General features: G+C 31.4%; 1 long non-coding RNA gene across 1 annotated transcript in view; it reads left to right on the top strand.

Annotated features, from left to right (window-relative positions):
• Nucleotides 417-12,205, top strand: part of LOC109359603 — a 20,022-nt gene continuing 8,233 nt past the window's right edge. Inside the window, exons 1-2 of the long non-coding RNA XR_002109085.1 lie at nt 417-726; nt 9,367-9,373. This is a non-coding gene — a long non-coding RNA (uncharacterized LOC109359603). The remainder of the gene's footprint in view (nt 727-9,366; nt 9,374-12,205) is intronic.

The raw sequence follows: 12,205 nt of genomic DNA, 5'->3' as shown, positions 1-12,205 counted from the left end.
TGAGTTGATAATATTATTAATCCAATCAATGACTACCGTTACATCTAACATACATTCAAGCAAAAGAAGTTTCATATAATGCAATAAATATAGGTCTCACATGAAAAATATTTCTTCCTTGTTTCTCTTTATCAGGCATATGGAGACTCATCATTCTAGGATTGTAAGCATATATCTAAAAAGTAATCGTTGTCATAATGAAAAACTTATAGGTATGGTTCTTTCATGATTTAAATTTAATTCATTGAACACTTAGATATCTGATTTTTTTTATGATAAACATAAGCTTGGTCTCATTACCATTTATTTTTTAGCTAGTGACTCATACTTTTTTAGAAACTAAGTTGCTTTTGGGTTCTGATTTCTGACACATATTTGTAAACTAAAGTTGCTTAAGTTGATAACCTAGTAGAAAAGACATTTGTTATTATTGTTGTAATTATTTTTAACCTTTACTGCATTTGACACCATTAACATACATGTACATAATCGTAAAATATATGAACTTTATCCCCTCTTTCCGTTGACTTGTACTTGTGAAGCATTGCTCAAAAGGTGGCATATTTTATGATGAATAATTTATCTTAAATGCAGATAAGTTTTCTGTATGAACCTTCTAAAGACACTAGCTTTGTTGGGTGTGCATTGTCTAGTAACACGGTACGCTTTTTCAAGACCCTAGATGGGTCATGGTGCCATGAGGTATATAACATGATCTTCTAGTTGGTTTTTATACTTCAACTATATTGATCAATGTACAACACTAATAGACCAAGATGACTTTGCAGGTTGCAATATCAGTGAAACCATTGAAAGTGCAAATATGGATTCTTCCTGAAATGCCTAGGTTAGGTAGCATGAAAAACGGGTGAAGGTGCATATGCTATAGGTGTGAGGTATTAACTTATTTTCACTTGTGAGATCATTTATGTGAAATGATTATGAGCTAATATGCCTTCTTATTCTTTCTATGATTCCTTTGTAATATTAATAATAGGTTTCTTATTGCTATGATCACCACTGCCATATGCTTCCTATATATCGGTCTTCATTAAGAGTGTGCACCCTTTACTAAGGAGATTTAACATATACAGACAAGGACAAATATAATTTTCCTACAGTATTTTATTTATTTATTTTAAGTTGTTACATCAACAATGAAACCTATGCACCATACCTTTTGTTCTAATGTTTTGAACATGTCAAAATGAAAGTTATTGACAGGAAAATTGGTTATTCATTACTTTCAATACTGCTGCTTAAGCTATGTATATCTAACTTGTTTCTGATCATCACAATTTGTTTTCCTTAAACAATTAATAGCACTTTTTCCTATCACCTAATGCAACCTATTTCATTTTATTTGTTGAAGATCAACAAACTAAAATGGAAGGCAATAATACCCTCTGAGATTAAATGGATGGATGTGGACAATTCAAGGGATATTCTAGAGTTACTAAGGATATTGACGCTGGTGACTATAAGTATGCCATTGCATTTCAGGTAATACCATTCGTCTCTTTTTAATTTCTCTGGTTTGTTTTATGGGTGTTGCTAATTGTTCAAACTTACTAACTTTGCTACACTAACTTTGTTTTATGCCTAACAAAGATCTTGTTGCTGATTTTGGGCTTGCTAAATTCCTTAAAGATTCTTGAACATCTGAATGCATGCCTGCTATTTCTGGTTCATATGGATATATAGCTCCATGTACTGTATTGAAAATCAAATATTATTGATGCGTGTTATGTTGAATTTATGTGACTGATTTCCTTTTTGCCAATTATATTCTTGTCTATGATCTATTCATATGGATACATAGCTTCAGGTACCGTATTAAAACTCAAATATAATTGACAAGTGTTGTGTTAAATTATATTACTATTACTATGACCTCTTGATTTTTCCATTAAGCTAACATGTTCCCTGTTACTAATATTTCATAATTAAAATTTAATGGTAGGTAACTAGAAGGAAAGTTTTGTTGATATAGGAAAAAATTACTTCTTATACTGGAGCTCTGGATTTATTTAATTTACTTCTTCAAAAGAAAAGAGTGAATGTTTGGAGTGTAAGATAAGAATTTATGATACTTTATCTTGGTCATGCCCATAAAGGGTTCAATATCTCTTTTGAATCTTATTTCAATGTGTGTTATTTTCCTTACCTTCTTTTCAGCCGTAGAGAGAGTATTTAGGGGGGATTGCTCAACAAGACATGTGTACTTTGTAGCAAAGAAGGTATATAGCAATTATTCTATAACCTGCATTCTATTAAATATTATTTTAGGACCTCAAAAACTGATTACTTTAATATATATGCATGTTCTCTTTAACAATAATGAGAAAGCCAAGGAAGCACTGATGTACTCATATAATAAGCACATAAATGGCTTTGTTGCTCTACTTGAAGAAGAATAAGCATTTGAGATAGCAAGTGAGTGCATGATTACTATTGGTTTCTAGCCACTTTGAATGCCACAAATTGATACAATGTATATATATGTTTCAATTATATTGGTGCAGAAAACCCAAATGTAGTTTATGTGTTCTTGAGCAAAGAGCATAAATTGCACACTTACATGTCATGGGAGTTTATTGGACTTGAAAAGGATGGACGAATTCTCACAAACTCTGCTTGGAGAAAGACAAGTTTCGGTGAAAAAACAATTATAGCTAATATTGATACAGGTATATATGGTTCTTGTATAATTTCAATCATTTTCAATTACCAATTAACTGTATAAATGATGCATCTGCTTACTAAATTTATAGCGTAGAAAATCTTTCATTTTCAAAAATCGTTCATTCATTATTGTATTGTTAATTTCGTATATTTTACATTGGACCATAGATCTCAAAACTCCTTCAAGGTGATGCTAAAGTGATCAAATGGGCAAGACTAGAGGTTCTACGTGATTATGCGTGAAATTTTTACTAGAGAAATATTAATGCTCTTTTTAACCAAATTTGGAATGTTTCAACAATTGGTTTAAATGACATATTATGCGAACTTATTAATGCTTATGTAATTGTAAATTATTTTAAGATAAAGGTGATGATAATTTGAGATATTGGATTCAATTTCTTAGTATTAATTCTTATGGAATATAATGATTGTTAAAGAGGATAAGGAGAGGAATATGTGTGAAAATAACTTAATAAATATTAGCCACGGTTAAACTGTGGTTAAAGTAATGGTATAAATTAGCCACAGGTAGGTTCACATTAGCCACAGATGAAACTATGGTTAAAGAAATGTTACCACACGTCTTCCAACCGTAGCTACATCATAAATTGGCTGTGGCTAAATTTTTGCAACGCCAGTAATGACTAGGGTAGAGGAAACTGTGGCTGCATTATTTTGCCACGGTTTTGTGGTACAATAGCCACAGTTTTAACCGTGGCTAACAGGATAATTTTTTGTAGTGTAATTATTTAATCTTACCTTTGTTTACATTTTCTCACTGACTTATTATGTTTTTATAGGTAATACCCACCCACTGATTCCAATTCTTGGTTTGGATCAAATAGAGAAAGGTATAGAGAAATGTACCTTGTAATTACTTAACTTCTATTATATCCAGCTGCCAATAAACTTTTATAATTGTGTTGTTGTAGTTTTTCTACTTTAACTCTATCATATGACTCATTGAGCCAAGGTAACAGCTAGTTGTCACAATATTCTAACTTATCTAATTATGATATATTTATGTATAAAGAAGAGATCCAGAATATCTCTGAGATTTTTTCTCTTACATCACCTGAGGTTCTTTATAATTTCCATAGACCTATTGATTATCTCGTTATGAGGTATATTTCTAAATATATGTTTTAAATTTTACAGGAAGTAACTTGTGTAACTGTTGGAACAACGACTATGTTGGTTGCTGGTAAACAAGGATGGTACTATGATGGTTGTATGAAATTCACGAAAAAGGCTGATGTTAAAGACGGTCCCTTTATCTGCAAGTGTGGAACCTATAATATGAATTCTACCCCAAGGTAATACTTTTCCATAATATATAATTGTTTGTTGAGATATATTAATTTGCCTTCATGAGAACCAATTCGGGTACCTTATTGTGATGCACTTTATTTTCTGTTAGATATAAGCTTGACATTAATGTTGTTGACCAACATGGTAGTGGAAGTTCTATGTATGAAAAGTTTTGATATTAGTATGAAAAGTTTTGATATTAGTATGAAAAGTTCTATGTAACCACTTACAAACAACCTATTTTGTTGCATCACAAGTGTTGGAACTTGGTTTGTTGAAAGCCATTAGTGGGAACTTTTGGGTATTAAATTTAAAAAACTCCCAAGTCCCACAGAGAAAAGTTTCTGAAAAAAACAACTTTCAAGTCCCACATTGGAGAGATGAGGAACTTGGAAAAAATCTCATCTTATAAATAGATGCATTCTCCCCTCATTATAACTCGCCCCAAGTTGAATGCATTTTCATTCAATTTTTTCTTTCTCTTTCATATTTTACACCGAGGCATTTCCAAAAAACTTCTCCCCATTTTCCGTGGTACTGAGAATTAGCATAGGAAACCATATTGTGGGCATTTCGAGAACTGACATTGATAGTCAATATTAAGAGAAAAGAATTGGCACGGGTAGCCATATTGCAGGCATTCGAGAACTGACACTAGTAGTCAGTATTGAGGAAAAAGAATTAGCACAGGTAGCCATATTGTGGGTATTTCAAGAACTAGCACTGGTAGTCAGTATTGAGGGAAAAGAATTGGCACGGGTAGCCATATTGTGGGCATTTAGAGAACTAACACTGGTAGTCAATATTGAGGGAAAAGAATTGACATGATAGCCATATTATGGATATTTTGAGAACTGACATTGTTAGACAGTATTGTGGTTAAAGAATTGGCACTAGTAGCCATATTGTGTAAATTTTGAGAATTGGCACTAGTAGCCATATTGTGTGAGTTTTGAGAATTGGCACTAGTAGCCATATTGTGATGGGTGTATTCAAGATTGGTTCGTATAGTGCAGTAAGAATTTGATAACAGAAATATTGGTTGTTTTATCCCGGGGAGGGCGTGGTTGATAATCTGCTTGCACATTTTTGGCAGTGCCACAAAATGTCTTAAAGAGAGTGACCTGGTCGTGACTCAGCCGATAAGTATTATTTCGTGTCATTAAGAATTATTGCAAGCTATAGTAACAACACTTTTAATACGTTTCTACTGCAATGACATTCATAGATAATATTATTGGACCAAACAACTTTGACGTGAACAAACCATTTCAGTTTGATTGGACAAATTTCAAGTGGTGGCAACATAAGATGAAAATTTTCCTCACTATGAAAAAAGTTGAACACATTCTGAAAACCAATATCTCAGTGTTGCTATAAAAAGTTGAAAAAGATAAACTAGTTATTAAAATAACTATCTAGAATGAAAATAATTACTTGTGTAAGAATTTCATTTTGAATGGGTTGTCTGATGATCTTTATGGTTACTATAGTCTATACAAGTCTGCCAAATTAAGTTGGTATGCACTTGAAAAGAAATATGGTACTGAGGAAGCTGAGACTAAAAAATTGTTGTTAGTCGTTACCTCAAGTATCATATGACTGATGATAAATAAATAGAGTCTCAGTCCATTGAGATACATAGAATTGCTCGTGAAATCATTTATGATGGTATGTCCCTAAAGAGTTAAACTCATAGAGCCTATGAATATGTGTATTCCTTGGGTATGCTGTAAACAACAAGGCTATAGGTTTTATAACCTTAACACAGAAGTGATCATTGAGTCTAAAAGATGTTGATTTCAAGGAAATACAAATTCCCTTTTAAATTGAGGAATAGTGGGGACACATCAACTAATCACATACATTTGACTAGAGATAATGATAAAAAAAATAAAAGGTTTGAAATAGAACCTAGAAGAAATAAAAGAGAAACAACTGCTAGAGAGTATAGACCTGATTATATTGTCTATATATTGGAGGTGAATCCATCCATTTTTCAAGAAGTTTTGACTTCTTTAGATGTTGATTTGTGGCAAGAAACCATAAATGATGAGATGGACTATCTAGAGTCTAACAAAAAAAAGAGACTATTTTAGCTCAACCCATTATGGAAGTTGAGATGATAGCACTAGCAATAGCTAGTGAAGAAGCAAGTTGGCTAAAAAGCTTGCTTGCAAAGATTTCCCTATGGGAAAAACTGATACCAACTGTGTTGATCGATTGTGATAGTATTGTGACTATTACAAAAAATTGAGAACCGTTTTTATAACGGTTAGAAATGACAAGTATGTAATAAGCACAACATAATTAGAGACTTACTCTCTAAATGAGATGTTAGAGTGGATCATGTACGCACTAAGAATAACTAGAAGATCCTTTGATAAAAGGACTAGCTAGAGAAAAAGTTCAAAATACTTTTAAGAGTATAGGACTATTTTCCTTAGAACGAGGATCACTCATAATGGTAAGCCGGCCTAACTGTCTTAGATCCCAAGAAATATGTTCAATGGGTAATAACAAGTTGTGAAGTGATATAAGAATGAACATGCTATAGAATTATGAGAAGCGTGATTCCTACAACATATGTAAGGATGAGTTAAACTATTAATGAAATTTATACTCCAATTGGAGTGGAGTACCTAGGCTACAGAAGTACTCTTGATAGACTTACAAATGTGAATATGGAAGTGGGGCCGCTTCCTATAAAATTTTGGGGCATAAATTTCTAGAGCTTTCACTATAGTGGGATAGACGTGCATGGCCCTTAATGCACGGGCTTTACAGAATACACCTTTGAAAATGTTGTGTCTGGTTTGATGCTGCAGATATAGTTCAAGACTACGAGTCACTCTAGTAAAATCTGGATCATACTCACTATGCAAAGGTTTAAGTCGCATGACACATTTGTTTATGTAGAATCTTATTGAGACCACAAAAATTCTTGAAAATCGTTTTTTAATTTCAAGTGGGGGATTGTTGGAACTTGGTTTGTTGAAAGTCATTAGTGAGAACTTTTGGGTGTGAAAATTAAAAAACTCTCAAGTCCCACATAGAAGAGTTTTGAAAAAAAGAACTCCCAAGTCCCACATTGGAGAGATGAGGAACTTGGAAAAAATCCCAAGTTATAAATAGAAGCATTCTCCCTTCATTATAACTCGCCCCAAGTTGAATGCGTTTTCATTCAACTTTTTCTTTCTCCCTCATATTTTTCGCTGATGCATTTTCGGCAAACTTCTCCCCTTTCTTTCCGTGTTAATGAGAGTTGGCACATACATCTATATTGTGGGCATTTAGAGAACTAACACTGATAGTCAGTATTGAGGGAAAAGAATTGGCACGGGTAGCCATATTGCGGGCATTTCGAGAACTAACATTGGTAGTCAGTATTGAGGGAAAAGAATTGGCACAGGTAGCCATATTGTGGGCATTTCGAGAACTGACACTGATAGTCAGTATTGAGGGAAAAGGATTGCCACGGGTAGTCATATTGTGGGCATTTCGAGAATTGACACTAGTAGTCAATATTGAGATAAAAGAATTGGCACATGTAGCAATATTGTGGGCATTTCGAGAATTGGCACGGGTAGACAATATTGTGGGAAAATAATTGGCACATGTAGCCATATTGTGAGAATTTTGAGAATTGACACTAGTAGCCATATTGTGGTGGGTGAATTCGAGATCGGTTCTTATATGTTTTGGACAACCTATTTGTGACAATCAGAATATCTTTCAATTAGAAGTTGAAGTAGTTATTCACATTATAAATTTAAAGTACTTATCTACATCTATTAAGTTTCATTTGTTTTAATATTATAACTTCAAAAATACATCCACAATATCATGTATGATTGATATGATAAAGTTTTCATTTACTAGCAACACTAATAAGCATGTCGACTATAGTAAACGATAACTAAAACAAGGCTCATGGATAACATAATTATATGCATCACTTTCTAATGCCATATTTTGATGCACAAGGCCTATGAAGAACATAAAGAAAATGAGTATATTATACTCAGCTACTATAACAATCTGTTAATTATTTCAATAAAAATCATAAAAGGATGAGTTACATTTATTCCACTTGACTTTTTTTGATCAAACTAAACATTAAACTATGAAAACACACAAAAAAAGACTGATTCATTATCTGTTTTGTTTGTTTATTTATAGTCCTGTACTTTAAAATGTACACAATAAACCTTATTATTTGTTTTGCAGTAAACAGTGACCGAAGTATTCTATTATAATTAACATTTGAAGATACAATGTCTTGAAGTTTAAAATGAACAAGGTAATCCACTAAAATGGTGTTATTTCTAAGTATTAGTTTACACCGAACAACCTAATCCATAACATGTTTTGTTTTTGTTAATTTTTTTGGTACACTTTTAATATGCTACCAATTGCTGTTAACTGTTGAATGTTCTTTTGTTGAAGATCAAATTTCATTCTCTAAAAACAACAAGCAATCACCGGACCACTCAACTTCCATACATATTTTTATTTTACTAAAACGATAATATTTTACCTTCACAAACATGCAGGTCAGTCCGCAAAGTCTTATAGAATGTAACGTTATTGGGAATACCAATTTTGAGATGCTATTGTTCAGGCAGAACAAATATTATTTTCTAAAGTAAGTCAACTAATATTGGACAAATTTTCTTCACTGCACAAGCTAAACTTTCCTCATAACACAAACCAGCAAAGATTTACCACATATATGTTATTTTAAAATATCATACTAACTTTTCCAACACGTTATTGTATAGGGGACAAAAATTTTGAAAACATAAACTAAATAAACATTTCAAAAAGTACCTCTACAACACCAAGTTACTTTTTATCATTTTCTCCTTCTTCTCATTCCAAACAACCAAACCAACTTAGGTTTCAATATCCAACATCATCTCACCTCAACCAAAATCTTTTCCACTTCCCAGGTAACAATCTATATCTCCTTCTCATATCTTCTTCTTTTTTCTGTATATACTCATCTCTACTCTGAAGCATCTGTACAGACTCATCACTTCTTCTTTTTTATGTTTTCTTTGGTTTATCATATTCTAATACTTTATAAACCCTCTTTCCTTTAACTGTTAAATATTAAAGTCCAAGTTTTGGATAATCTACCTCCTTTTTTCCATTTCATGGTTCATTACTTTTTTTCGTTTTATATTATGAGTATGACTCTATCAATGATCACTATTATGGTTAATGATCACTCGAATTGTATAGATATTGACTGAAATGCTTTGTTTTACTTATAAATCCTGTTTTTATATTCCAGCTTTTGTCCATTCTAAAAAAATTGTATAAAATATTTTCTTTATTATTTTGATAAATAAAATAGAGTCTTTATGTTGTAGTTAAATCTTTTGAAAACAAATTTCATATTATTTTCTTTATTATTTTGTCACTTGGAAACAAACTTCATATTAGTATAAAGCATTCTATTATCTATTATTTATTTCATATTTTTTTATTTAACAACATAGATTCATGATTGAGTTAATTACTATAATTGTTGTCATGCTCTTTAAAATGTTATGGACTATTATGCCGACAACATCTTATGGAGTATTTTTAAATGTGCGTTAGCAATTGTTTTCATGGCTTTCAAATTATTATGGGCTTTTTTAATATGATTTTTATATTTTCCAATTTTATTACTTATTTGTTATCGGTCATAGCAATTACTCACTAACATTTTTAATTACTTATTTTATTAGATATGGACTCTAATACTAATAATGTCAATCTTTATTCTACAATTGTACAAAATAAATAATTGAGTAATAGAAATATGAACTTCATATAATATAATTTATCTGTTTTTGGATGTTATGAATGCAGACCGGATAAGTTGCGTTAAGTTATATTTTTTTGTTATTCATATCGACACTTTGCATGTTAAATATTGTGACTGTTTTTACAAACATATTTTAACAACATAGGTTTGTGACTGAGTTATTTACTATAAGTGTTGTCATGCTCTTTAAAATTTTACGGACTGTTATGCCGACAACATCTTAAACTGTTTTTTAATGTGTGTTACCAATTGTATTCATGACTTTCAAATTGTTATGGGCTGTTTTTTTAATATGATTTTTCCATTTTCCAATCTTATTACTTATTTGTTATCAGTCATGGCAATTACTTACTAATAACATTTCTAATTACTTATTTTATCAAATATGGACTCTAATAATTTGGATTTTTATTCTACAATTGCTCAAATAAAAGAAAGTATGCTTTGCATGATAAGGGTATAAATTATGCAAGACCAAGAATTCAAAATACTTCCATTGATTCCCAAAAGAAAAATTCAACATCAATGCAAATGAGTAGAACACCTCTATCACAAATATCATTAAATTGTGACAAAGAAACAAATTAGAGTTGTTGTTTCCTCAACAATCATCCATCCTCAAGTTCTACAACTCATGCCCAACCAAGTACCATCCATAAAAATACAAGGAAATGAAGTTTTATCAACAAACAATCATTAGGCATAAATCTAATTGATAGATATGGTACCATGCATGAGGAAGAAACAAACAACATTAGTGCAAATACTAAAGAAAATGTCTCCCCTCATCCATCAAATAAAACTTACAATGATCAGCTTCTTCATCAAATGAATGAAGATGATTACAACTTTGATATTTACATGGAAGGTATTCAATTGATATTTAAGTATTGTTTATCTTATTTTAAAATTTAGACAATGATATAGAAGATCCACGAATAAAGTTTATTCCTCATTTTTATGTAAATGTTGAATGTAGTTCAGAAGATGAAGATCATGTTTACGATTTTGTTACACCATCAATATATGACAAAAGACAAAGTTCTTTAATATAAGTAATGTATATGTTCATAGTAAACACCATAACTTTAATATTGTCCTTATATATTATTTTGATCTCGGTGATCCTAATATTGAATGCGGACATTGTGGAGCGTTGCATGTGGTATCAAGAACGAAAATGTAAACATAAAAATACTACAACACGCCTAAGTATGAACTATGTTGCGGTGATGGTCGAGTACAAATACCATTTCTAAAAGCTCCTTGTCCACTTCTTTAACATCTCATTTTTAATGTAGATTCAACTGATAGCCTTAATTATCAAAATAATATTCGTTTGTATAACATGATATTTGCGTTTATATCATTCGGAGCAAAATTTGATAATTCTATCAATAATGGTAGAGGTTCACCAACTATCAGGATACAAGGACAACCTTCCCATCACATTGGTAGCATATTGCCTATGTCTGGTCAATCTATGAAGTTTGCACAACTATATATTTATAGTAAATTATTTTTTATAGTAAATTCTTTTTTATATAGTAAATTCTTTTCTAATAATTATTTCTATCCTACTACTCATTATTGTGTTGTTGTACAATTCGTTATCATAGGAACCGCAAGATTGATTCACAAGTAGTTGTTCATTTATCAAAGATGTTCGATGAGAACAATGTCCATGCAAAGTCTATTAGGATGGCAAGGGAAAGATTAAAAGATGGTGTTGTTCCAAATATGATGTTAAAACTAATTTCCAAAAGGAATTCAGATGGGAAAATAAATAACTTACGAACAGTTTCTGAAGTTATTGCGTTAATAGTTGGAGATATTGACGCAATATCACAAAGCGATATAATTATGGAGACACAAAGTGGCCAATTGAAGAGAGTTGATGAATTACATGCAAGTTATTTGACTTTCCAATATCCGTTGTTGTTTCCATTTGGAGAGGATGGGTATAGACATTATATATGTCATAGAGTTAGACTTGGTTCCAATAATAGGAAACGTAATTGTCTAACTATAAGAGAGTGGATGTCATTTTGATTGCAAACAAGAAAAAATGAGGCCCAGACTTTGTTACAATCAAGAAGACTATTCCATCAGTTCTTAGTAGATCTTGTGAAGAAGATCTTTTGCTCCTGACCTTGGCAAGGTTTTGATGAAGACACCAACATCACCGAAAAGAAGAAAAGGAAGAATACTTATGAAGACAAAGAAGAATAAAGCTTCAAGAAGATTAGATTAAGTCTCTATAGGTACTTCTATCCTAAAACTCTTACTTATGCAAAGTAGTAATGCTCAAAACCATTTTTAAAGAATAATGAAACACTTTGAAAATACCTAAAACAAATTTTGAAAAGATGTGTAACGGGT

Source organism: Lupinus angustifolius, chromosome LG11, assembly GCF_001865875.1.
Source record: "Lupinus angustifolius cultivar Tanjil chromosome LG11, LupAngTanjil_v1.0, whole genome shotgun sequence".
Classification (NCBI taxonomy): Eukaryota; Viridiplantae; Streptophyta; class Magnoliopsida; order Fabales; family Fabaceae; genus Lupinus; species Lupinus angustifolius.
Note: the sequence above shows the minus strand (reverse complement) of the source record. Positions and strands in the feature narration are given on the sequence as shown.